General features: G+C 42.9%; 1 pseudogene across 1 annotated transcript; it reads left to right on the top strand.

Moving 5' to 3' along the window:
* The first annotated feature begins 21,982 nt into the window (after nucleotides 1-21,982).
* Nucleotides 21,983-23,774, top strand: LOC309550454 (annotated as a pseudogene). Its single transcript has 2 exons — nucleotides 21,983-22,138; nucleotides 23,268-23,774. The product of its transcript is annotated as an uncharacterized misc_RNA (transcript).
* The last annotated feature ends 299 nt before the right edge of the window (nucleotides 23,775-24,073 follow it).

The raw sequence follows: 24,073 nt of genomic DNA, 5'->3' as shown, positions 1-24,073 counted from the left end.
CCAGGGATGCCCACTATGACCCCAGGGATGCCCACTATGACCCCAGGGATGCCCACTATGGCCACCAGGGATGGCAATCAGGGCTCAGGGAGCCCCCCATTGCCCTCCCCATCAGTGATGCCCACCAGTGTCCTCCCTATCAGTGCTGCCCACAAGTGCCCATCATTGCCATCCTTTAGTGTCGCCCACCAGTGCCCATTATTGCCCACCAGTGCCGCCTATCAGTGCCCATTAGTGCCCATCAGTGCTGCCCGTCAGTGCCGATCAGTGCCGCCCATCAGTGCCCACCAGTGCTGCCTGTCAGTGCCCATTAGTGCCCGTCAGTGCCACCTATCAGTGCCCGTCAGTGCCGCCTATCAGTGCCCATCAATGCCGCCTATCAGTGCCCAGCAGTGCCGCCTATCACTGCCCACCAATGCTGCATATCAGTGCTACCTATCAGTGCCACATATCAGTGCCTATCAGTGCCGCCTATCAGTGCCGCCTATCAGTGCCGCCTATCAGTGCCACCCCATCAGTGCCACCCCATCAGTGCCACCCCATCATTGCCTCCTCATCAGTGCCTGTCAGTGCAGTCTCATCAGTGCTCATCAGTGCAGGAAAAACTTATTTATTTACAAAATTGTATAACATAAACAAAAAAACTTTTTTTTTTTTTCAAACTTTTCTGTCTTTTTTTATTTGTTTAGCAAAAAGTAAAAATCGCACAGGTGATCAAATACCACCAAAAGAAAGCTCTATTTGTGGGGGGAAAATGATATAAATTTGGTGTAAGTACAGTGTTGCATGACCGCGCAATTGTCATTCAAAATGCAACAGCGCTAAAAGGGGAAAATTGGCCTGGGCGGGAAGGGAGGGAAGTGCCCTGTATTAAAGTGGTTAAATTAGTGCGGGCCCGAGAAAATTTCTCTACACTCAATGTGGCCCAGAGAAGCTAAAAGGTTGGACACCCATGGTATACACTGTATTATTTTTTCTTTATCTCCAATTTTTTTTCCCCCACGAGAGTGAAGTTACTCTTTGGGTCAACTTCCCCTAGGCTCCTCCTCAACTCTGACGTGCCACGTATTTGCCATGCTGCATCTGCCACATAATGCTTATACATTTGGGGAGGGACGCCATTGGCATCTTTACCCTGGGCGCTAGATGACCTTCCAACACTGTACATAGGTGTCTTTGTATACAAAGCATCCTGCATTATTCTTTTGACAAAGCATGGGGAGAGACATTTCACAGTATATCACAATATACAGTAGTAGATAAGTGGTGCTCAAACATTTTAACATTTCTCAAATGCCAATACCTGGAATGTATAACTTTTTAATTGTTTAAAACTTTCCTATGATAACACATTTCAATAGACTACATGAGGAATTGAGGACCCCACAATTTACTGCAGGACTAAGTGTGCAACTAATACTCTAGTTACCACTGCTGATCTCCTTCAGAAAATTCCACACTGTTATGCTTATCCTTTGGCTTTTAACCATTCTAGGTTGCTGACCCAGAAAAAGAATTCAGATCAAGTGATCTGACTTCACGTGCGGTACGCTTGCTTTAGATCAAAGGCTCAGAAAGAACTCAAACTGCAGTATCAGCCAGATAGCCAGGTAGCTATCTGTATTGCTCCTAATTCAACACATACTGTATTGCACTGAAAAACACCAGAACTAAAAGTTCCTGTGTGACCTCATCCCTGCAAGTCATATGTTTAGACACAAAGCTCCAGATTACAGCAATTCCCTTATCCAGAGATCCTAAGCTCCAGGTATTTCTGTGTAATCAATTCCTTGTAAATCAAAGACTGATATAACTCCTGACAAAGGTAATTTAGAAGAGACTGTGCTTGACTAAAGCACTTTAATTTTATTCAATATGCCTTGATGTCTCATCCCTTTAATTATTTACCAACAACAATATGCATACATAGTTCTCATGCTTAGATGTTATAGTAGTGTGTTAAATCACAATATATATTAATCATGCACCACAGTAATTCTGCATTTAAATATGTATTATTTTAACGGCCATAGCAGATAGACACTCATTAAGTGGACTTGCCGTGTTTCTTCGTTACACTTTAATCACACTTGAAAACAATCTTTCAATATAGCGACTATGCATTTACCAGATCAAATTACTAATTCGAGTTTTGGCATGATAGATACATTCAGGACCACTTTAAATAATAGGGGTTAGAGCCAAGATCACTCCACATCATTGTAAAACCAGATGTAATCCTTTGTAAAACCATTTGCACTCTCATAAAGTTATCTGTCATGCATAGATCTGGTCAAGCTTTAGGTCGTAATTCTTGTTTTTGGATTTTTCTTCTAAACAGAAAACATGCAACACTGATTTTACAGATATTTACCAGGGCTATGGTTTATAACTTCACCAGGAGAAGAATTTTAGAATAATCTGGAGCAGTTGTGCATGGCAACCAGACAGCTTCTATATAACTTAACAAGCTGAAGATAGAAACTGCTTGTATACCATGCACAGCTGCTCCAGATTTTGTCTGCTCTGGATTTAATAAAGTTCCGCTACTCCAATTTATCAAGGAGTATCGGGTGACTGATGGTAGGTGGCAGGGAAACAGAAGCAACCACAGACTTGGAGGAGGAGGGCTAGGATAAACACAGGTATAAGTGTCACTGGTGATAGGCCCATTAAAATCCCATAGTCATCTTTCTGCTGAATGAGACATCAGGCTTCCAAAATCAGCAATTTAATTGCTAAGAGTTGCCAATATAAATATACACTGATCAAAATTAAAAAACACAACACTTTTGTTTTTGCCCCCATTTTTCATGAGCTGAACTCAAAGATCTAAGACTTTTCCTATGTACACAAAAGACCAATTTCTCTCAAATATTGTTCACAAATCTGTCTAAATCTGTGTTAGTAAGCACTTCTCCTTTGCCGAGATAATTCATTCACCTCACAGGTGTGGCATATAAAGATGCTGAATAGACAGCATTATTATTGCACAGGTGTGCCTTAGGCTGGCCACAATAAAGGGCCACTCTAAAATGTGCAGTTTTATCACATAGCACAATGCCACAGATGTTGCAAGCTTTGAGGGAGTGTGCAATTGGCATGCATTCCATCCACCAGAGCTGTTGCCCGTGAATTGAATGATAATTTCTCTACCATAAGCAAAGGCGTTTAGGAGAATTTGCAGTACATCCAACCGGCCTCACAACCGCAGACCACGTGTAACCACACCAGCCCAGGACCTCCACATCCAGCATCTTCACCTCCAAGATCATCTGAGACCAGCCACCCGGACAGCTGCTGCAACAATCGGTTTGCATAACCAAAGAAATTCTGCACAAACTGTCAGAAACCGTCTCAGGGAAGCTCATCTGCATGCTTGTCGTCCTCATCGGGGTCCCGACCTGACTGCAGTTTGTCGTCGTAACAGACTTGAGTGGGAAAATGCTCACATTCGATGACGTCTGGCACTTTGGAGAGGTGTTCTCTTCACGGATAAATCCCGATTTTCACTGTAAAGGGCAGATGGCAGACAGCGTGTATGACGTTGTGTGGGTGAGCGGTTTGCTGATGTCAACACTGTGGATCAAGTGGCCCATGGTGGCACTAGGGTTATGGTATGGGCAGGCGTATGTTATGGACAAAGAACACAGGTGCATTTTATTGATTGCATTTCGAATGCACAGAGATACCGTTATGAGATCCTGAGGCCCATTTTTGTGCCATTCATCCACGATCATTACCTCATGTTGCAGCATGATAATGCATGGCCCCATGTTGCAAGGATCTGTACACAATTCCTGGAAGCTGAAAACATCCCAGTTCTTGCATGGCCAGCATACTCACCAGACATGTCACCCATTGAGCATGTTTGGGATGCTCTGGAGTGGCATAGACGACAGCGTGTTCCAGGTCCTGCCAATATCCAGCAACTTCACACAGCCATTGAAGAGAAGTAGACCAACATTCCACAGGCCAAAATCAACAACCTGATCAACAACTCTATTTGAAGGAGATATGTTGCACTGCGTTAGACAGTATATTTGTATAATGAACTTACAATGTTTTTTGTTCCCTTGTAGTGATGCTATGTACAAGGCATTTTAAGGCTCCTGAAGAAGCCACAGTTGTGGTGAAACATGTTGAGCGGATACCTTTGAACAATGACCCTATTCATTTATCATGTTGGTTTTAATAGCATGTGTCTTTTTAAACTTTTGATATATGAAATAAAAAGTTATTTTTAGATACAATGTCTAATTTTCTGTCTATGCGGACCTAAAAAGTCCCATTATGTGTTTTTCCCAAAAAATATTTACAATATCTGGGATGTGGTGCATTTAAACGTACTCTTGTATCTTCAGCAAATCTATTTTTACATTTGTTTCAGGTTACTGGTTTAGAAAGTCATGCAGTCAGATAAGCCAAACAACTAGCATTGAAGGAGGTAGCCTCTATCTTTCTTTCAGTACGGCTTTCCTTTCAAGCTAAAGAATAAAAACAGGTACTAGATGCTTCTAACTGAGGCTATGAAACTCATAACTATACAAATACACACAGTTCAAGGACACAGATCAAAGAAAACTGTTATGGTATTTAACAATTTTTGTTGTAGACGTAACAGCTGTTAGCACTCTTAAACATATTTCCTTGGATATAAGTTAATAAATAGAACAGGATGGATTAAAGTTAAACAAGATATGGTATTTACTGTATGTATTTTATTTATTTGACTAAGGAAATTTAGGACTGCAGCTCATATTCTAAAAGAAGGTTATCACTTCTTTTCAACCAAGGGTCTCTTTGCTTTGTAAAAAAACACATAGTAGGGATCCAACTTATCTTTTTAGTTATTGGCACATCAAAACTATACAAGCTCCATGAATAATTAAATTAAGTAAGTGTCTTTACTTTATTTAATCAGCTACATAACCTGTATAATTCATATGTGTCAGTCACTGGAAAGATGAGTTGGCAATCCTGCTAAGTGGCTGAGACATAAGCTGTTCTACATCCTCACAATACTGGCTACATTACCCTCTATTGCAGGGATCCTCAAACTAAGGCCCTCCAGCTGTTGCTGAACTACACATCCCATGAGGCATTGTAAAACTCTGACATTCACCAACATGACTAGGCATGATGGGAATTGTAGTTCCTGAACAACTGGAGGGCCATAGTTTGAAGACCCCTGCTCTATTGGATGGTCCCTATATGAATAAGCAGGGCTTTTTTTCAGCGGGAATGTGGGGGAATGCAGTTCAGGCACCTCCATTACCGAATGTACTGTATGTAATGGCAAGGGGTGCTGGAGGGTCTATGTCATGAACCTGGTAGAAGAGCCTGATATGCAGAGGAAGACCTCTCTTACACCTCTGACTCGGGGCCATTGATGGAGTAGACAGGTAGGGCAAGAGTGCAGAGTCACACGAGTGTCGTGGTCTTGCTAGCTGCTGAGCTTTTGGTAGAATGTTATGCCAGAGGACAGCAGATGCTCTGTGAACTGGAACAGGCCAGAACTAGGATGTAGTAAGCAGAAGAGCAGGACCCAGTGGCTAATGGACAGATGCTTGCAGCTGGGTAGTTCCGTGAGGACTGGAACACAGACAGGGTCAGACAAGGCAGGTCATACATGTGCAGTCAGATCAGGTACAGATGCGGAGATGGGAGACGAGTCAAATTACAAGCCGGGGTCAATGCAGGTGGAGAGCAGGAGTAGTCAGAACAAGCTGGGTCAAAAACTGGAACAGATGCAACAGAACAGGACAATCACGGAAACCCTGTAGACAAGAAAGCACTCATCCTCGGCACTGACGCAGTTAAAATAGCCTATTTGGTGCCATCATCTGTCACGGAATGCACTCTCACATCTATTTGCATTCCGGCGCACACTGGTACGCCTGCATGTACGTGGATGTGCCCATGCACCCATGCACCCATTTTAAGTGCAGCTCAAAAAACAGGAAGCTATCTGAGGGAGCCATCTTGCCTGATGGCAAGCCCTTCCAGACATTGCCCCCTCCCAATGGGCAGTCTTTGGCTGCCCAACTGGGCCAACATCTTTGGATGGAATCGATTGAATGCTTGCAAGCCCTTCCTGACAGTCTATTGATGCTGGCTGCTGGAATTCTGTTGTTGCTGGAGGGGATCTTTTTTGCATGGTAATCTATTGTTGCTGGGGAGATCTGTTGTTGCTGTTTGCTAAGGGGGGTGTACTTATGTTGCTGGGGGGTCAGTTGTTGCTGGAAGGGTTCTGCTGTTGAGGAAGGGATCTATTAAATCTTGCTGCTGGGAGATATGTTGTTGCTGCTCAAAGTCCATTGTTGCTGGGGGGAAATCTAATGTTACTGAGGGGGGGGGCGGGGTCTATTGCTATTGGCTGCAGGAGATCTATTTTTTGCTTTTCTTGTTATCATTAACAAATTCCATACAACTTACTTAGTACCACAAAATTATACTTGGCTCTCTATTCTCTAAAAGGGGTGGGATGAATCAGGAAATGGTGCTCTGAGGTGGGTAGGGGCGGAGACAAGAATTGACTAAGAAAGAGGGAGTTCCTGCACCTATTCTCTGAGAAAAAACCTTGTCAATAGGTCAAAGTCATACAGACTCTGGGTCTCACTTCTAAACAGTTTATATACAGCTATTTATTTAGAGGCCACTATTATAGGTGCTTATATAAATGGCATAGTGTATTTAACCACTTGCCGACTGCTCACATATACAGTACTGCGGCAAAGTGGCCCGTTAAGGTCTGGCGACGTAGACCCAGAGCCTCCACTCTCTCGGCGGCGCCCGCGCACCGCCGGAGGCTCGCTCCGGCTGTATTCAGACACAGCGGGAGTTGGGCCAGGGGAGGAGCGGTGGTGATCGTCGGGGATCGAGTGAGGAAATCAGCCCGCTTGTGTAAACAAAGCGGGCGGATCTCCTCTGTGGCAAACAGTGACAGATTACAGGATTCAGCATAGCTGAACCTCCGATCTGTGTCTGTGTCACACAATCCCCTCCCCCCACACATGTCAGTAAGCATGAGGCATACATTTAACCCCATGATCACCAACAGTGTTAGCCCCTTCCCTGCCAGTGTTATTATTGCAGTAACAGTGCATATTTATAGCACTGATTGCTGTATTAATGTCACTGGTACCCCCAAAAGTGTCAAAAATGTCAGTTAGGGGTGTGATCTGTCCGTCGCAATGTCGCAGTCCCACAAAAAAAATGGCAGATCGCCGCCATTACTAGTAAAAAAAAAATAAACAATAAAAATGACAAATCTTTCCCGTAGGTAGTAAATGCAATAACGTTTGCGCAAACCAATCAAAATATGCTTATTATGATTTTTTTTACCAAAAAATATGTAGCAGAAAACAAATTGGCCTAAAATGTTAAAAAATTTTGATTTATACATTTTTTATTTGGGAATGTTATACATCAGAATGTAAAAAATATAGTTTTTTTTTTTTTAATTGTTGCTCTTTTTTCAAAAATTTTAAATCGCACATGTGATCAAATACCATGAAAAGAAATCTCTATTTGTGGGGGAAAAAAAGGACATAAATTTAATTTGGGTACATCGTCGCGCAATTGTCCGTTAAACAACGCAGTGCCGAATCGCAAAATATAGCCTGGTCAGGAATGGGGTAAAATCTTCCGGTCTTTAAGCAGTTAAAAATATGCTCATTGAGAATTATTTTGTCAAAGACATGTAACTAAATACATTTTGGCTAAATATATGACAAAAATTGAATATATTGGATATTTTTAAACTGTCAAAGTAGAAAATGTCAATTATTTCACAAAATTTTTGCTATTTTTTTAATAAATTGCAAAAAATGAAAAGCGCAGAGGTGATCAAATACCACTAAAAGAACGCTCTGTTTGTGGGAAAGAAAGGACGTAAATTTCGTTTGGGTATGGCGTTGCATGACCGCGCAATTGTCAGTTAAAGTCTCACAGTGCCAAGTTGCAAAAAGTGGCCTAGACGTTGAGCAGGAAAATCCTCCGGGGCTAAAGTGGTTAAAATACACAGTACCCCATATCTGGGAACGTAGGTTATAACTCCTCTATTATGAAACTTTTCATGACAGTGCAACTGGAATGAACCCAGTGCAGGAATCTTTGTAAGTTATATTCAGGCAGGATAAAGCAAAGCCAAGGTTATTTACTGTCAGAATATGGTGCCGGAGGTTTGGGTTTGTGATCAAAGAAAAACGAAGGTTGGAGCATTTAGAACAAGTTTTTTGATTAGACAGTATTGAGATCAGTGTACCAGATCAGTGCAAAGATGGATACAATACAAACAGCTAGCAGCTAAGGAATTGTCGAACAGTTACCCTAGGTCAGTCATGAGTTACAAAAAATTGTGGACCTAGAAATCTTAGAATCAGTGGCATGGAAAGCATGCTTCCTGGGGCCAACTACATAAGCAGTGTTAATCACAAATTGGAAGAGATTTAAATAGGCTATGGGAGCAATTTTTTGGCTAAAGAAGAGACCCACTTCCCATTTCAGCCCTGGAAAACCAAGAGTTAAACATCTGAATTCCATGCAGGGTCATGACAATGAACCTTATCATGATAAGGTTAATATATAGCTACATTGTGAGAAACTCATTTTAATAATCTGTTTTTATACTAAAAATATAAAGATGCGTATGTGGATTCATAGCATGCAAAATATTTTGTCTGCAATGGTCATTTTTAAAGTCACAGTGCTAAAGGATGCTATATAATATCTATATGACTGTACATTTCACTCACCCAACCTAAGCACAATAGGCCTCACAATATTTTGGAAGAAGTTTCCTTCCTGCCAACACTGACCACAAACACAGTTTAATGGACATTTATTTCCTAGAGCAGAATTGCCATTTACTTTGGTAAGTAAATGATTCTTAGCTGGAACTACATTTGACAAAACTAAAACCTGCAGTATTAATTCTGTTTAACAACTTTGTTGCACCACCTTCTTGAGCTAATCACAATTAGCCTATTTTAAGAGACGTTTTCTGCAGGTGGGAAATGCAGCATAGCTGAATTTAAAAGTGTAGCTTTCCCATAAGAGACCGCACTCAGTGAAGAGGAAGGATTTCCATTATCATTTATTAGAGAGCTGTTTAATTCAAGTCTTTCAGAATGTTTTCCCACAAAGTGTTTCAGTGCATAAATATATACAGTATCTCACAAAAGTGAGTACACCCCTCACATTTTTGTAAATATTTTATTATATCTTTTCATGTGACAACACTAAAGAAATGACACTTTGCTACAATATAAAGTAGTGAGTGTACAGCTTGTATAACAGTGTAAATTTGCTGTCCCCTCAAAATAACTCAACACACAGCCAATAATGTCTAACCCGCTGGCAACAAAAGTGAGTACACCCCTAAGTGACAATGTCCAATTAGCCATTTTCCCTCTCTGGTGTCATGTGACTCGTTAGTGTTACAAGGTCTCGGGTGTGAATGGGGAGCAGGTGTGTTAAATGTGGTGTTATCACGCTCACTCTCTCATACTGGTCACTGAAAGTTCAACATGGCACCTCATGGAAAAGAACTCTCTAAGGATCTGAAAAAAGAATTGTTGCTCTACATAAAGATGGTGTCTAGGCTATACGAAGATTGCCAAGACCCTGAAATTGAGCTGCAGCATGGTGGCCAAGACCATACAGCGGTTTAACTACTTGCCTTCTGTGCACTTAAACACCCTTCCCATCCAGACCAATTTTTAGCTTTCAGTGCTCGCACGCTTTGAATGACAATTGCGCGGTCATGCTACACTGTACCCATATAAAATTTTTATCATTTTTTTCACACAAATAGAGCTTTCTTTTGGTGGCATTTAATCATCTCTGGGTTTTTTATTTTTTATAAAAAAATAAAGAAAAAAGACAGAAAATTTTGAAAAAAAAAAAGTTTTTCTTATTTTTTGCGAGTAAATTTTGAAAATAAATACATTTTTCTCCTTCGCTGATGTGCGCTGATGAGGCGGCACTGATGGGCACTGATAGGCTGCACTGATGGGCACTGATGAGGTGGTACTTATGGGCACTGATGAGGTGGCACTGATGAGGAGGTACTAATATGCCGCACTGATGAGCACTGATAGGCGGCACTGATGAGCACTGATAGGCGGCACTGCTGGGCACTGAGAGGTGGCACTGCTGGGCACTGAGAGGTGGCACTGACGGTCACTGAGAGGTGGCACTGACGGGCAGCACTGATGGGCACTGGCGGGCGGCACTGATGGGCACTGGCGGGCGGCACTGATGGGCACTGGCGGGTGGCACTGATGGGCACTGGCGGGTGGCACTGATGAGCACTGATGGGCGGCACTGATGAGCAGCACCATCAGTGCCCACACTCAGTGCCCATAGTGCTGCCAGTCAGTGCTCATCAGTGCCTAGATGAGCAGGCACTGATGGCACTGACTTGCAGCACTATGGGCACTGATTGTGTGCACTGATGGGGGGCACTGATGGTGGGCACTGTGGGCATTGAAGGTGTGTTTGGTGTACCTCTGGTAATCAGGGCACTGGTGATCGGTGCCCTGATTACTTTTTTCTGTGTCCCCGGCGCTGTGCAGCTCTCCCTCCTTCCTCACACGCAGGCTCTGTGTGAGGAAGGAGCGCCGGCGATGAGAGATGATCTCATATGTTTACATATGAGATCATCTCTCATTGGACGGCTTGATCACGTGGTGAATGGCCGCTGTGATTGGCCATTCACCACGATCTGTGATCGGCTGTGTCCAAGGGAGCACGCGGGGGGCGTGTCACTGGGAGGCCATTTAAAAACGGCCTCCCGAAAATTCGAGTCCGCGCTGCAGCCGTATATAGGCTGTAGCGCGGACGGCAGGAGGTTAACAGGACAGGTTCCGCTCAGAACAGGTCTCGCCATGGTCGACCAAAGAAGTTGCATGCACATGCAAATTTACACTGTTATACAAGCTGTACACTAACTACTTTACATTGTAGCAAAGTGTCATTTCTTCAGTGTTGTCATATGAAAAGATATAATAAAATGTTTACAAAAATGTGAGGGGTGTACTCACTTTTGTGAGATACTGTAAGTGCTACCTAAAGTGCCATCTCTTCACCACTACTCAGGACTGGTCATCCACCCCCACCAGAGCACCCTAATCTCTCTCTTTTTCCAGAAAACATTTATTGTGATCCCCAACTTAACATGTTTATCGTGTCTGGGGGTTGGTTTACAATCAAATTTCTCCTGCACGCAAATGGCATTGTGTTTCTTTTTCAAAACATTTGCTGAGCACATACAGATAAGAACAGTGTTAGAAATAATTACAATACATAAAAAATGATTTTAAAAAGTTGAAAGTTCTGCTAAATAACCAAAAATACCGGTATTCACCTTTTTGTCCTTGATAAACAGATAAAAACAGATGGAGTGTTTATTACAAAAATGTACCAAATACAAGTGTTTTATGTTCTTAAAAAAGAATTGTGAAAATGAGGCAAAATAGTAATTGGTGAGGTTAACCAATGCAGAACGATGCTGCTGAATTTTGTTTGGACATCTAGGATGCTTGATCTCTGGTCATAAAGAGGTTAGGGTTCATCCTAAAAAGACCTTTGGCTTGTGTATGCAGAAAGGCAAGTAGAATACTCATCTATATTAATAAAGTCCAGTCCCCGTATCCGTGGGATTGCGCTACTGCGCATGTGCCCCACGGAAAGCCATTGGGGACTTGGAGCACAGAGACTTCGCCCCGCCCTACTTTAGTCAGTTAGAGCAGGACTTCCCAAACTGTGGGTTGCAACCCACAGCCACATCTGTGTGGGTGGCCCCATAACAACTGCCTTTTCACCTTACGGTGATGAATTCTGTTATGAACAATAAAAGCCATTTAAGTGTTGTATTCAATGTACTTCATAATGCACATATATATTAAAGACTTTACATTTCATTCTGTACAATATATATATATATATATATATATATATATATATATATTAGAAAAGAATAAATACAGCATGGCACTTCAGCATATGATCAGCTCTGCAGTTCTGTGGATAATTTGCATAAACCACTCCCACCTACCAATCAGACAGTAGAAGTTATCTGCTCAGCAGCACACATAGGCTCTGTGTACACCATCGGGGTTACATAGCAGATAAGTAGAGAGAGAGAGTAGGAGGCGTCTCATTTTTCTGTGAAGCTGACATTTTTTTACTGTGTTTTATGATTGGACTGTATTGTTATACGGCGTATAGAAGTACAGGCTATAATGTACTCAGATTAAGTATTTGTTTTGATATATTTTTCATAAAAATAAAGTATATTAAAAAAAAAACTGTTTCTAGATGGGATATAAATCTGTATAAATATAAATCAGAATACACAAATGATCTATGCCTTAAAACAGGACTTCCCAAACTGTGGGTGGCGACCCACAGTTTGGGAAGTCCTGGTCTAAATATTAAAAAACAATTATATATATATATATATATTTTTATATGTAAATGGAAGAATTAAAAAAAAAAATAAATATATATATATATATTGTGAGGGATTACTCATTGGTAGGCGTATGGGTGACCCCTTTGGGGGTGCGTTTTCACAGAGAGATAGCCGAGCAGAGGTTGAAAACAAGACTGATTTATTCATGCAATTTACTTCACATAATTGCAAGCGTCAAAACAGCCAAAATAAAATAAAAGACAAAATAAATCCTTGCCTCTGTGGGCGGCTACCTTCTCACGCTGGAACCTACCTAAGAAGTCTTCCCAACCTACTGTTGGGCCGACACTGCTGATCCTACAGCAGACACTCAAATGTCCATTTGTTTGCTTTTCACACAGCACAAACATTGTCCATTGAACATGTCCCTTTGTTTTCTTTCACACAGCACATGTTCATTTATAACAGGATCCTTTACTCTTCAGATCCTTCACATTGAACACAGTTCATTTAACAGGTCCCTTTACTCTTCACACTCTTCACATGGAACACTTTGTCTTCTCACCTTTGAGACGTCTTCACTCGTGGTTACCCTCCTTAGCTTCACATCGCTGTAGGGGGTCTTCTCCCATGCTCACCAGCTTGTCGGGAGGCACACATCCGACTGTCCCCCTCTCCCAGCCCACACGGCGACAGGCGGCAACAGTCCTTCTCCCATGCCCACACGGCGTTGGGAGGCACACGTATGTCTGTCCTCCTCTTCCCAGCTCACACAGCGACAGGAGGCAGCACTCAATAGATTTTCTCTGGACAAATTATAGAGTCCTTGATCTCCTCATTCTGAACAGCTGAATGGTTTTCAACTTCCTGCTGGCTCTCTCTGCAGCCAACACCCTATAGTATCAGTGAACTTTCAAAGCAGGTGGGAATGTGTCTCCTCTCAGTGACTACATTCCCAGATTTACCTGACTTCCTGTCACATACCCCCCCCTCTTGTTTCAACCCTAGGGTTGGGACACATATTTCCAGGCACGCATGTGTCAGGCACTGCTGACTCACTGATAAGCCTCCTATTATCCTCAAGCTTCCGGATGAAACTGTTTTGTCATCTTCATTGACAGATTTCTCATAAATGCCACACAGTTTGTCTCTCATCTCATATACACATTCTTCAACTGCATTTTTGGCATCATTTTGCTCCTTCTCGTTTCTGTCATCTTCATTGACAGCTTTCTCATAAATGTCAGACAGCTTGTCCCTCATAACCGTCTGTCCAATCCACCATGGAGGACCGTGATCCATAGGCAACTCAATTGGGCTAGTCTTAATGTCTTCAACATTCTTAAGACGCCTCTCTCTGCAATCCATAAATGTTTTCCACAAAACTTTGAGAACCTTTGCTTCACTAAGCTTTGTTCCAAGTAGGGACTCTTGACAAATATCTCTGTGACTTGAGTTGCCTCTCCATACATCTGTACACAATCATTGACTTTTTGTTGTAAAAGGGAATGATCTTCCTTCTTGAGCTTTGCTTGCTCTAAGATGCTGTGCAGAGGATTTTCCAATTGAGACAACAGGCTGTCACACATTTCTTCAAAGTGACCCCTGTTCCTTTTCCCAGAGATATCAATATCATTCACCAAACATTTCATATTCATAGGCAGATCGGAAGCATTTGCACTCATCAACTTCTTAAACTTTTCGCCCTCCTGAGCGAGTCGCAGTAAAGGCCTACTATTTGATTTGATATTCAGTTTATATTTCTTGCCAAACTCTTCACAGAAGTAGTCAACCAGAACATCATCAACTTTCCTTACACCAACATAGGGGTTAAAGGCAACAACACAGTTGAACCCAGCGATCTGGGTGGTATCCATTATAGACCTCCTCTCTGCATCAGTGAAGAAGCATGGAACTGCAACACATTCTTTTACAGGTTTCTTCAATGCACTTTCTGCTGAACTATTTGACCGCTCAAGGTCACCTAGTTCTTTTTCTCTATCTGAATTCCACATGGAATGCATCTCAAGATCACGATCAAACTTCTGCCACCCGTCTTTCACCAGTTCCATTTTGGAAACACTCCCTGAAAGGCACTTATTCATTTGCTTCACGTTTTCACCAACAGCCTTAGTTTTCTCCACTAGGTTTTCAGCCTGAACTGAGAAATCACCACATTTCTTACTCAGCTCCTTTGTTTGCTGAAGTTCTAATGATACATTTTCCAATGCTTGAAGTTTTTGAAGGAACGGTTTATTCCAAAGGGGTGATTCAAGCCACATGTCGTCACATTTCTGAGGCTCACTCAGGACAGACCCCAAAACACTGATCCTTTTAAAAACTGCATCAGGCACACTATCCCCTCTTTGGGACAGATCCTCTGTTGCCTGGAATTCCTCTTCCAGTTCCTGCAACGGAATCTTCATCTCTTCTACTTGCTGTTCTAAGGCTCGCTTAGACTTTTCTAGCTCCTGAACGCTTTTCACAACATCATCCTTGGAGCTGACCAATTCTTCCATTTCTGTACGCAGCTGTTTAACACTTTCTAGTTCAGCCTTACACTCTAGAGCTTCCTCCAAAGAGCGAGCCAAGAACAGGGCTTTGCTCTCGTTATCACGCACCTCCGTTTCTGCACGTGCGCGTTCTTCTGCATATTTTGCAGACACAGTCTTCTCTTCACCAAGCATCTGAACAAACTTCTTTTTCACATCTTCAACACACTGTAATGAACCAACGCTTTCTTCCATGCGTTTTTTCATATCCGCTATCTGAGCTTGCAATGTTGCGACTTGCTCTGATAGGTTTTTCTTTGCTTCCGCCTCCTCTTTTAATTGTTCCAGGAAGCCATTTTTCTCATCTTCCATTTGTTTGAGCTTTGTGCTAAAACTCAGCCTTTGACACCTCTCTTCCTGTAAGAGTTCCTGCGTGTCTTGCAGCTGCGATTCCAAGATAGAAAAATCTTCCGCAATTTCTCTAGATTTTCTGTCTGCTTGAGAAAGCTGATTTGTAACATTGTCCAACTCAACCTGCAGTCGGTTTGCCTTCTCTGACAGCTTAGCACACAATCGGTCACCTTCTGACACCTTGACTTGCGATTCCAGAAGCTGTGCCTCTACTTTTTCCCTCTTATGTTCACAATCTCCTTTTCCCTGCATAAGAGCCTTCACCTCATTGGCTAGTTTCTGGGAATGAGACTGTAATTCTGCCACACAGGCTTCTTTCTCCTTTAACTGCTGCTGGAAACGTTGGGCTTCACCTTTCCAACTTTCACAGTCTGCACGTAATTCATCTACCACATTGCTCAAAGTGGTGAGCTCATACACAGTACTCAGTAATTTAGCCTCTCTTTCACTTTTCTCGTTGTCGCTGAGAGACAATGTCGCTTTCAGAGCAACATTCTGTTCCTGCGACTCCTGCAGGTCTATTTTTGTAACTTCCAAACACTGAAGACTTTTTTCCAGCTGATTACGCAACTCCAACATTTCACACATACTTTGCTTCTGCAAAGTCTGAATTTCAATTTCCTTTTCCATGAGGATGGTATCTTTCTCCTTTATAGTGTCTTGACATTTTTGCAACTCGACCAAAAGAAGAGCAGTGGATTCTTCCCACTGTAACACATGAGACTTGAGTAGTTCATTCATTTCCTGCAAGTTTCTATGCTCCATTTTAAGCAATTCCAAGGCTTGTTCCTTTTCTTCCATTTTCCGTTGCAAGGCATCCAACTCAGCCCTGCACACATACTCTGTTTCCTCCAAACCGATGGCCTCCATTGGCTGCTGGCGTCTCTGTTTCCAGCCTGCCATGCTCTCTTGATGAGCCTTTTGTTGAGCTGCAAAGCTCTGCTGAAAATCCGCATTTGCCTGCTGTTGAGCTGCATTTGCTTGCTGTTGAGCTGCATTTGATATAATCAGATGTTTCAACATCTCCTCCATTTTGAGTTTACTTTTCATCTGAGCACACTGCGTCTCCATAGCGGTTTCATCAGTGTTGCTAGGGACAACAACCTTCCTCTTTAGTAGACTCTCTTTAGGCATGGATGGGGCTGGTTCAGACGGCAACATCCCCTCCATCCATAGAATCCGGTCTCTCATTTCATCTATCTTTGCATTCTTCAGGCGTTTTGAACGCCCCATCTTCAATAACTCCACAAACAAATTTTTCACAGTCCAGCAAAAATTTTTCAGACCACTGTCTCTTTAACACATGTAGTTTTTCTCTCTCTCTTGCAAGATCTCTTTTCCTGCACACACAGTTTGTGCAGTCACTTGCACCAGACACAACAAAGTTCATCAAATAATTTTGAGACCGCTGTCTCTTTAAAACACTTTTTTTTTTTCTGTCAGGATCTTCTCTCCTGCACACATAGATTGTGCAATCTCATGCACCAGATAAAGTTCATCAAACATTTGCACTTCCTTGCAGGGATCTCTGCTTATGCCCACTGCATACCTCCACCATATGTGAGGGATTACTCATTGGTAGGCGTATGGGTGACCCCTTTGGGGGTGCGTTTTCACAGAGAGATAGCCGAGCAGAGGTTGAAAACAAGACTGATTTATTCATGCAATTTACTTCACATAATTGCAAGCGTCAAAACAGCCAAAATAAAATAAAAGACAAAATAAATCCTTGCCTCTGTGGGCGGCTACCTTCTCACGCTGGAACCTACCTAAGAAGTCTTCCCAACCTACTGTTGGGCCGACACTGCTGATCCTACAGCAGACACTCAAATGTCCATTTGTTTGCTTTTCACACAGCACAAACATTGTCCATTGAACATGTCCCTTTGTTTTCTTTCACACAGCACATGTTCATTTATAACAGGATCCTTTACTCTTCAGATCCTTCACATTGAACACAGTTCATTTAACAGGTCCCTTTACTCTTCACACTCTTCACATGGAACACTTTGTCTTCTCACCTTTGAGACGTCTTCACTCGTGGTTACCCTCCTTAGCTTCACATCGCTGTAGGGGGTCTTCTCCCATGCTCACCAGCTTGTCGGGAGGCACACATCCGACTGTCCCCCTCTCCCAGCCCACACGGCGACAGGCGGCAACAGTCCTTCTCCCATGCCCACACGGCGTTGGGAGGCACACGTATGTCTGTCCTCCTCTTCCCAGCTCACACAGCGACAGGAGGCAGCACTCAATAGATTTTCTCTGGACAAATTATAGAGTCCTTGATCTCCTCATTCTGAACAGCTGAATGGTTTTCAACTTCCTGCTGGCTCTCTCTGCAGCCAACACCCTATAGTATCAGTGAACTTTCAAAGCAGGTGGGAATGTGTCTCCTCTCAGTGACTACATTCCCAGATTTACCTGACTTCCTGTCACAATATATATATGTGTGTGTGTGTGTTTGTATATTATATATGAGAATATTGTCTGATTAGAGAACACAAACACAGCTCTTATCGGGGCACATTAAAGGGGACTCTGACCACATTATTAAAGGGGACTCTGACTGCAGAACATAGACACGCTATTAAAGGGACATTTATAAGCAAACTGACTTTAGTAGCAAAGTACACCTACAGAAAATCTGCGAGTGTGCTTGCGAAACCTTACAAAAAAAAATGGAAAGTAAAGACACGTTTTAAACGGGACATTTGCAAAATGAAAGACTGCAGACGTAAAACACGCCTGAATGAAATCTGCGACTGTAGGTGCATTACTGTAAAAAAAAAAAAAAAATCGCAGAACATAGACACGCTATTAAAGGGACATTTATAAGCAAACTGACTTTAGTAGCAAAGTACGCCTTACTGGAACAAGTCTGTTTTTACAAATGTTTGACCACATATGTTCTAGCGCCCGTTAATTTAACGGGCTTAAAGTCTAGTTAAATATAAATCTTTATTTCTCTTCTCTATTATTTTTAGAAGCTTTTCAAAAATTACAAACTGAATAAATTCTGTATAACCTTCTATATAAAAAAAAAAAACAAACACCATTGGAGCATTATGGCACTGTCCAAAACATGTATTTTGAAATGTACATAAATCATTAAAATAATATTTATTTTGGATTAATTCTCTCCAGACCAGTGATGGGAATAACGGTGTTACTAACGGCGTTACTTTTCTCAGTAATGAGTAATCAAATGAATTACTGTTTTCCCTGTTACAATGCTGTTACCATTACCGTATAAAATGTGGCGTTACTGACTCGTATAGGTTGTCTTTAGTAAAGAGCTCTCGTCTACCACTAGAGGGCAGTAGAAAACTATGTACCATCAATGCATATAAACGCATCTCTATGATCCCCCTCTGTCGAGAACAACATCCGCTGGTGACGTTATTTCCAGGTTCTCGGCCTTCCGCTGTTTGCTCCTCGGTCCTGGCATACAGCGCTTCTGGAGGCTGTTCTGGGTTCACCAAGAGCCACTAGACCAGGGGTGTCAAACTCAATTTCATGTCGGGCCGCATCAGCATTATGGCTGCCCTCAAAGGGCCGGTTATATCTGTAGGATTAGATGTCCAGAGCACCCCATGCCCCCTTACATGGGATGTCAAGAACCCCCCCCCCCCCACCATCAGAAGTCAAGAGTCACCCACACCCACTCTTCCTTACATCACAATGTACCTTGTTCTGCTGCAAGTAAGAAGATGCGGGTGGATCTGGGAAGAAGTGCAGGGTCTGGAGGAGAACCAGAGGGCTGGAGTCAGCTTCCAGATTGTGCTAAATGCTGTGACCAGGGGGGGCAGAGGCAAGGTGGTGTTGCGGCTACACAGAGAGGTGCAGGATCTGCAGGAGGAGTTCTGAACTCTCTGCTGCGGACTGCGAAGTAGTGGGGGGGGTGGCCAAAGATGAGCCTTTCTGCAGCTGCACAGAGGAGTGCAGGATCTGGCAAAGGAGTTCTGTCCTCTCAAGGTGGGGGCAGAGACAAGGGGGATGCCACAGCTGCATGAGAGGTGCGAGGGCCACATAAAATGGCCTGGGGGGCCGCATTCTGCCCGCGGGCCTTGTGTTTGACACCTGTGCACTAGACCCTCCCACAGCCATCAGGCCATATTGGCAAATAAGACTGCCGCCTGAATTGCGTAAATTTGGCCTCACAACATACAGCAGGTGCTTCATTCCACCATACCCTCCCTCCCCCAGCCATCAATGAGGCCATATTGGGAAATGAGACAGCCGCTGGATTGACTCAATTGGGCCTCACAACCTACAGCAGGTGCTTCATTCCACCATACCCTCCCTCCCACAGCCATCCATCAGGCCATATCATATTGGCAAATGAGAGAGCTGCGGGATTGCCTCTATTTTGGCCTCACAACCTACAGCAGGTTCTTCATTCCATCTCACGATCAGAGTGCATATCAAGGCTATGGCTATGTACCCATGTCATGGTGTGAACCAACTTTTTATGGTCTTAAAAAAAAACGCTCTTATGGAAGCTGTATCAACCCCAGCACCTGTACTGAACCATTATTATTACAAGTCCTTTGAGATAATTTTTGGTGCTACTGTTCAGTTCATACACACGCACAGACACAGTCTCACACATCGACGACCAGGAGTCAGAGCGATGGCAAATCCAACGAGTTCGAAGGTAGCTTTCGCAAACTGAAAGTATAAGCACTACTTTTCCCTCGTTGAGGTGAAAGGCAAGAATGTTTATGTAACGTACAACTTATGCACAGGGGGTAAAAGTCTCTCCACGTTGGTGGCAAGTAATTCAAATCTAATGAAGCACCTCACATCGTCACATGCCACCACAAAACTAGTGGCCAAGAACGCAGCTGATAACGTGAGCTCCACTATCAAAGGAGGAGATGGAGCCACAGCATCAAAGCAAATGTAACTTGATTTTTCACCACCGCAAACTCTTATAACTCAGACAGAATTTAACAAAATAATTTATAGATACATAATTAAGCAGATGCTGCTATTGTCGACAGTTGAGTCAGATTCTTTCCGGACAAGGACTGCGAAAATAGCCGCGAGACAGAGGGTAGGCCCGCCATGCAAAAATACTTTTTCAAAGTACGTAGATGCAGAGTATGCCAGAATGAATGCCAAACTCAAAAAGACCTTTGAACATGTAGAATATATTTCTACAACAGCCAATATTTGGACAGTACATAATAAAAGCTATCTTGGCGTAACCACGCATTGGATAAATCCAAACAGCAGGAAGCGAGGGAAAGCAGCACTAGCATGCAGAAGATTCAAGGGTCGCCAGACTCATTACATTATTGCAATTGAGCTTGACAACATTCACTCATCCCATAAAATGACATCAACTGTCACGGAAAATGACTCCAATTTCGTCAAGGCCTTTAAAAGATACCAGTCGAGGAGGAGGACACTGAGGATGATGAGGAGGAGGTGACTTTTTCCGACTTTAATGATGTAATGCAAAACAGTGGTGATGATGATGGTGGTGAAATTGTGATTATTTTGCCACCACATCAGAGGTGTGCTGCGCATACTTTAAACGCTCCAGATGACGTCATAGTGACGAAACACGTAGGGCGTGGCTTATTGCGTCAGTACGTCACTTCCAGTAGCGGTGGTTCAGACCGGTGGAACGCGGAAGTGGTACAGCCCAGCGGACCCTGCACGCTGAGAGTGAACTCCTACTATGTGAGTGGATATTACACCTGCTTTCATCTCACACATGCTATACTACGCAATGGAGGCTATTTTTTGTTGCAGCAAATGAGGGGAACTGAGCCAAACAAGACAAGGAGTGCGGTAAGCAATTACACCCAGTGGGGATCCACGGGTTGCTATTATCATACTGTATAAGTATCTTCCTGTACACTTGATACACTGGCTCACAACAAGCACCAAAACACTTTGTATTAACCACGTGGTGACACTATATGGTTTCATTGTATGCACTATATGCACTTTTATGATGGTATGATTTTAGTGCTAACATTGCATTGGTTTTAAGATGGATTGCTTTTAAAATGGGTTGGTTTTAAAACGCACGGCACATGTTTTAAACGCACAGCATATGTTTTAAAACGCATAGCACAGGTTTAAAACACAAGGTTTTAAAACACACAGTACACATTTTATCCTTTATGTTTAAAAACGCACAGCACACATTTTTCGGTGATAGCGCCTAGCACCAACAACTCTGCACTTTCCCATTACATACTGCCTCAGTGGCAGGTTGGCAGCAGCTCATCACCATTCCTAAAAACTACCACTATCAACATACTGAAAACTCCATAGCGCTGGCATTTACCCTCAACCCCCATACTTTAAACCTTGTTTCACCTAGTTTTGTACGGATGTTAACAAGTGGTTAATGTCAAAACCACAAACAAAAGCTATATACAAAAGCGCTAACACAAATGTACAGGCTTATGGAACATGGCTAGTCGTTCAACGGTAGCTGCAGACACCGGGGATGACATCATTTCAAAGAAGCTGCTGGTCCCTGGCAGTACAAGATGGAATACATTTTATGATGCCCTGGCTCAGATCTGTGAGATTCCTGGAGGTGAGCTGAACAACATCTCGTCCAAGTTTGGGATGACAGCCTTTTATAGAATGAGAACATCAGTTCATCAGGGAGTACTGTACTGTCATGAGGCCACTTACAGTAGCCTTAGACATTCTTCAGGGAGAAGACAACTGTTTCCATGGTACACTCCTACCCACACTGGAGACATTGGTTTTCAAGACCTTGGAACTGAAGAGTGGCCTGAAAATCCGAGTTGACCTTCCAGAGGCAGTTATCATGGTAAGGGCTTTAATTTATTTAAATATCTTTAACCAGTCACCCAAGAATTGCATTTGATTTATTTACCCCAAACTCCAAAGAAATGCTGGTAGGTTGGTTGGCTCCTGTCTAAATTGGCCCTAGCATGTGTATGAATCAATGTTAGAAAAGGCTTCCTTCGGGGACAACAGCCATGCAGACCAATTTGATGCATGGTGCGGCGTATGGTCTGAGCACTGACAGGCTGACCCCCCCACCCCTTCAACCTCTGCAGCAATGCTGGCAGCACTCATACGTCTATTTCCCAAAGACAACCTTTGGATATGATGCTGAGCACGTGCACTCAACTGCTTTGGTCAACCATGGCGAGGCCTGTTCTGAGTGGAACCTGTCCTGTTAAACTGCTGTATGGTCTTGGCCACCGTGCTGCAGCTCAGTTTTAGGGTCTTGGCAATCTTCTTATAGCCTAGGCCAGTGAGGGTCAACCTTGGCACCCCATATGTTTTGGAACTACATTTCCCTTGATGCTTAACTACACTGCAGAGTGCATGAGCATCATGGGAAATGTAGCTCCAAAACATCTGGGGTGCCAAGGTTCACCATCACTAGCCTAGGCCATCTTTATATAGAGCAGCAATTCTTTATTTCAGATCCTCAGAGCGTTCTTTGCCATGAGGTGCCATGTTGAACTTCCAGTGACCAGCATGAGAGAGTGAGAGTGATAATACCAAATTTAACACACCTGCTCCTCATTCACACTTGAGACCTTGTAACACTAATGAGTCACATGACACCGGGGAGGGAAAATGGCTAATTAGGCCCAATTTGGACATTTTCACTTAGGGGTGTACTCACTTTTGTTGCCAGCGGTGTAGACATTAATGGCTGTGTGTTGAGTTATTTTGAGGGGACAGCGAATTTACATTGTTATACAAGCTGTACACTCACTACTTTACATTGTAGCAAAGTGTCCTTTTCTTCAGTGTTGTCACATAAAAATATGTAATAAAATCTTCACAAAAATGTGAGGGATGTACTCACTTTTGTAAGATACTGTATATGCAAAGAGCTACATAAATTGACAGTGCTATATAAGTACCTGAAATAAAATAAATAAAATAATATGTTCTTTGCATTCTTATCTTTTCAGGCAATCAAAACAAGATTTGCAGAGGTGCTGGAAAGCGAGGATGTCTTGGCTGCTGTGACCCTTCCCAAGTTCAAACTACGTTGGCTTTGGACACAGATCAGGAAGGACAAGGCCAAGGCAAGTCTGCTGGCAGAGTGCCGGAAACTTGTCCTAGACCAAGACCAGGAAGCAAGTACCACTACCAGCACATCAACACGCCGCCTTAGCAGAGAACCAGCCAAAGAGGATGAGTTCTTTTGATTTGAGGAAGAGGATGCCACTTCTACTGGTGAAATTCAAGTCACAGATTATTTAAAATCAGGAGCACAAGAGATAGACTCTCTAAACGGATTTGCACTGATAAAGAAAATTTCACTCAGATATAATGCAGCCACTCTGTCCTGTGCCCCAGTAGAGAGACTCTTTAGTCTGGGGAAACTTGTTATCAATCCAAAGAGGAATAGGCTCTCTGACCACAAGTTTGAGAAGCTTCTGGTTTTGAGATACAACCACTGGTTCAATACTTAGGATGGATAGCTTGGATGGATGGGGAGAATGGAAGGATGCTATTGGTGGATGAATGAATGCATGGATGAGTGTTAGGAAGGAGTGTATTGATTGATTGATGAATGAATGAATGTTTAGGAGCTAAAGTTGGATTTATGTGGCAAATAATGACAATGATTTGAATAGAGGCAGAGGGGATTTCCACCCGGGTTTTTTTTTTATTTCTTCATTTTTTTCAGTAAGAAATAATAATAAAAATATACACTCTTTGGGCTCTTTCACACGGCCGCTCCGTGTGAAAGCTCCGCTGCGTGACTTTT

This window comes from Pelophylax lessonae, assembly GCF_965119305.1.
Source record: "Pelophylax lessonae genome assembly, chromosome: 3".
Taxonomy (NCBI): Eukaryota; Metazoa; Chordata; class Amphibia; order Anura; family Ranidae; genus Pelophylax; species Pelophylax lessonae.
The sequence above is the reverse complement of the archived record's forward strand: the minus strand, read 5'-3'. Positions and strand labels throughout refer to the sequence as shown.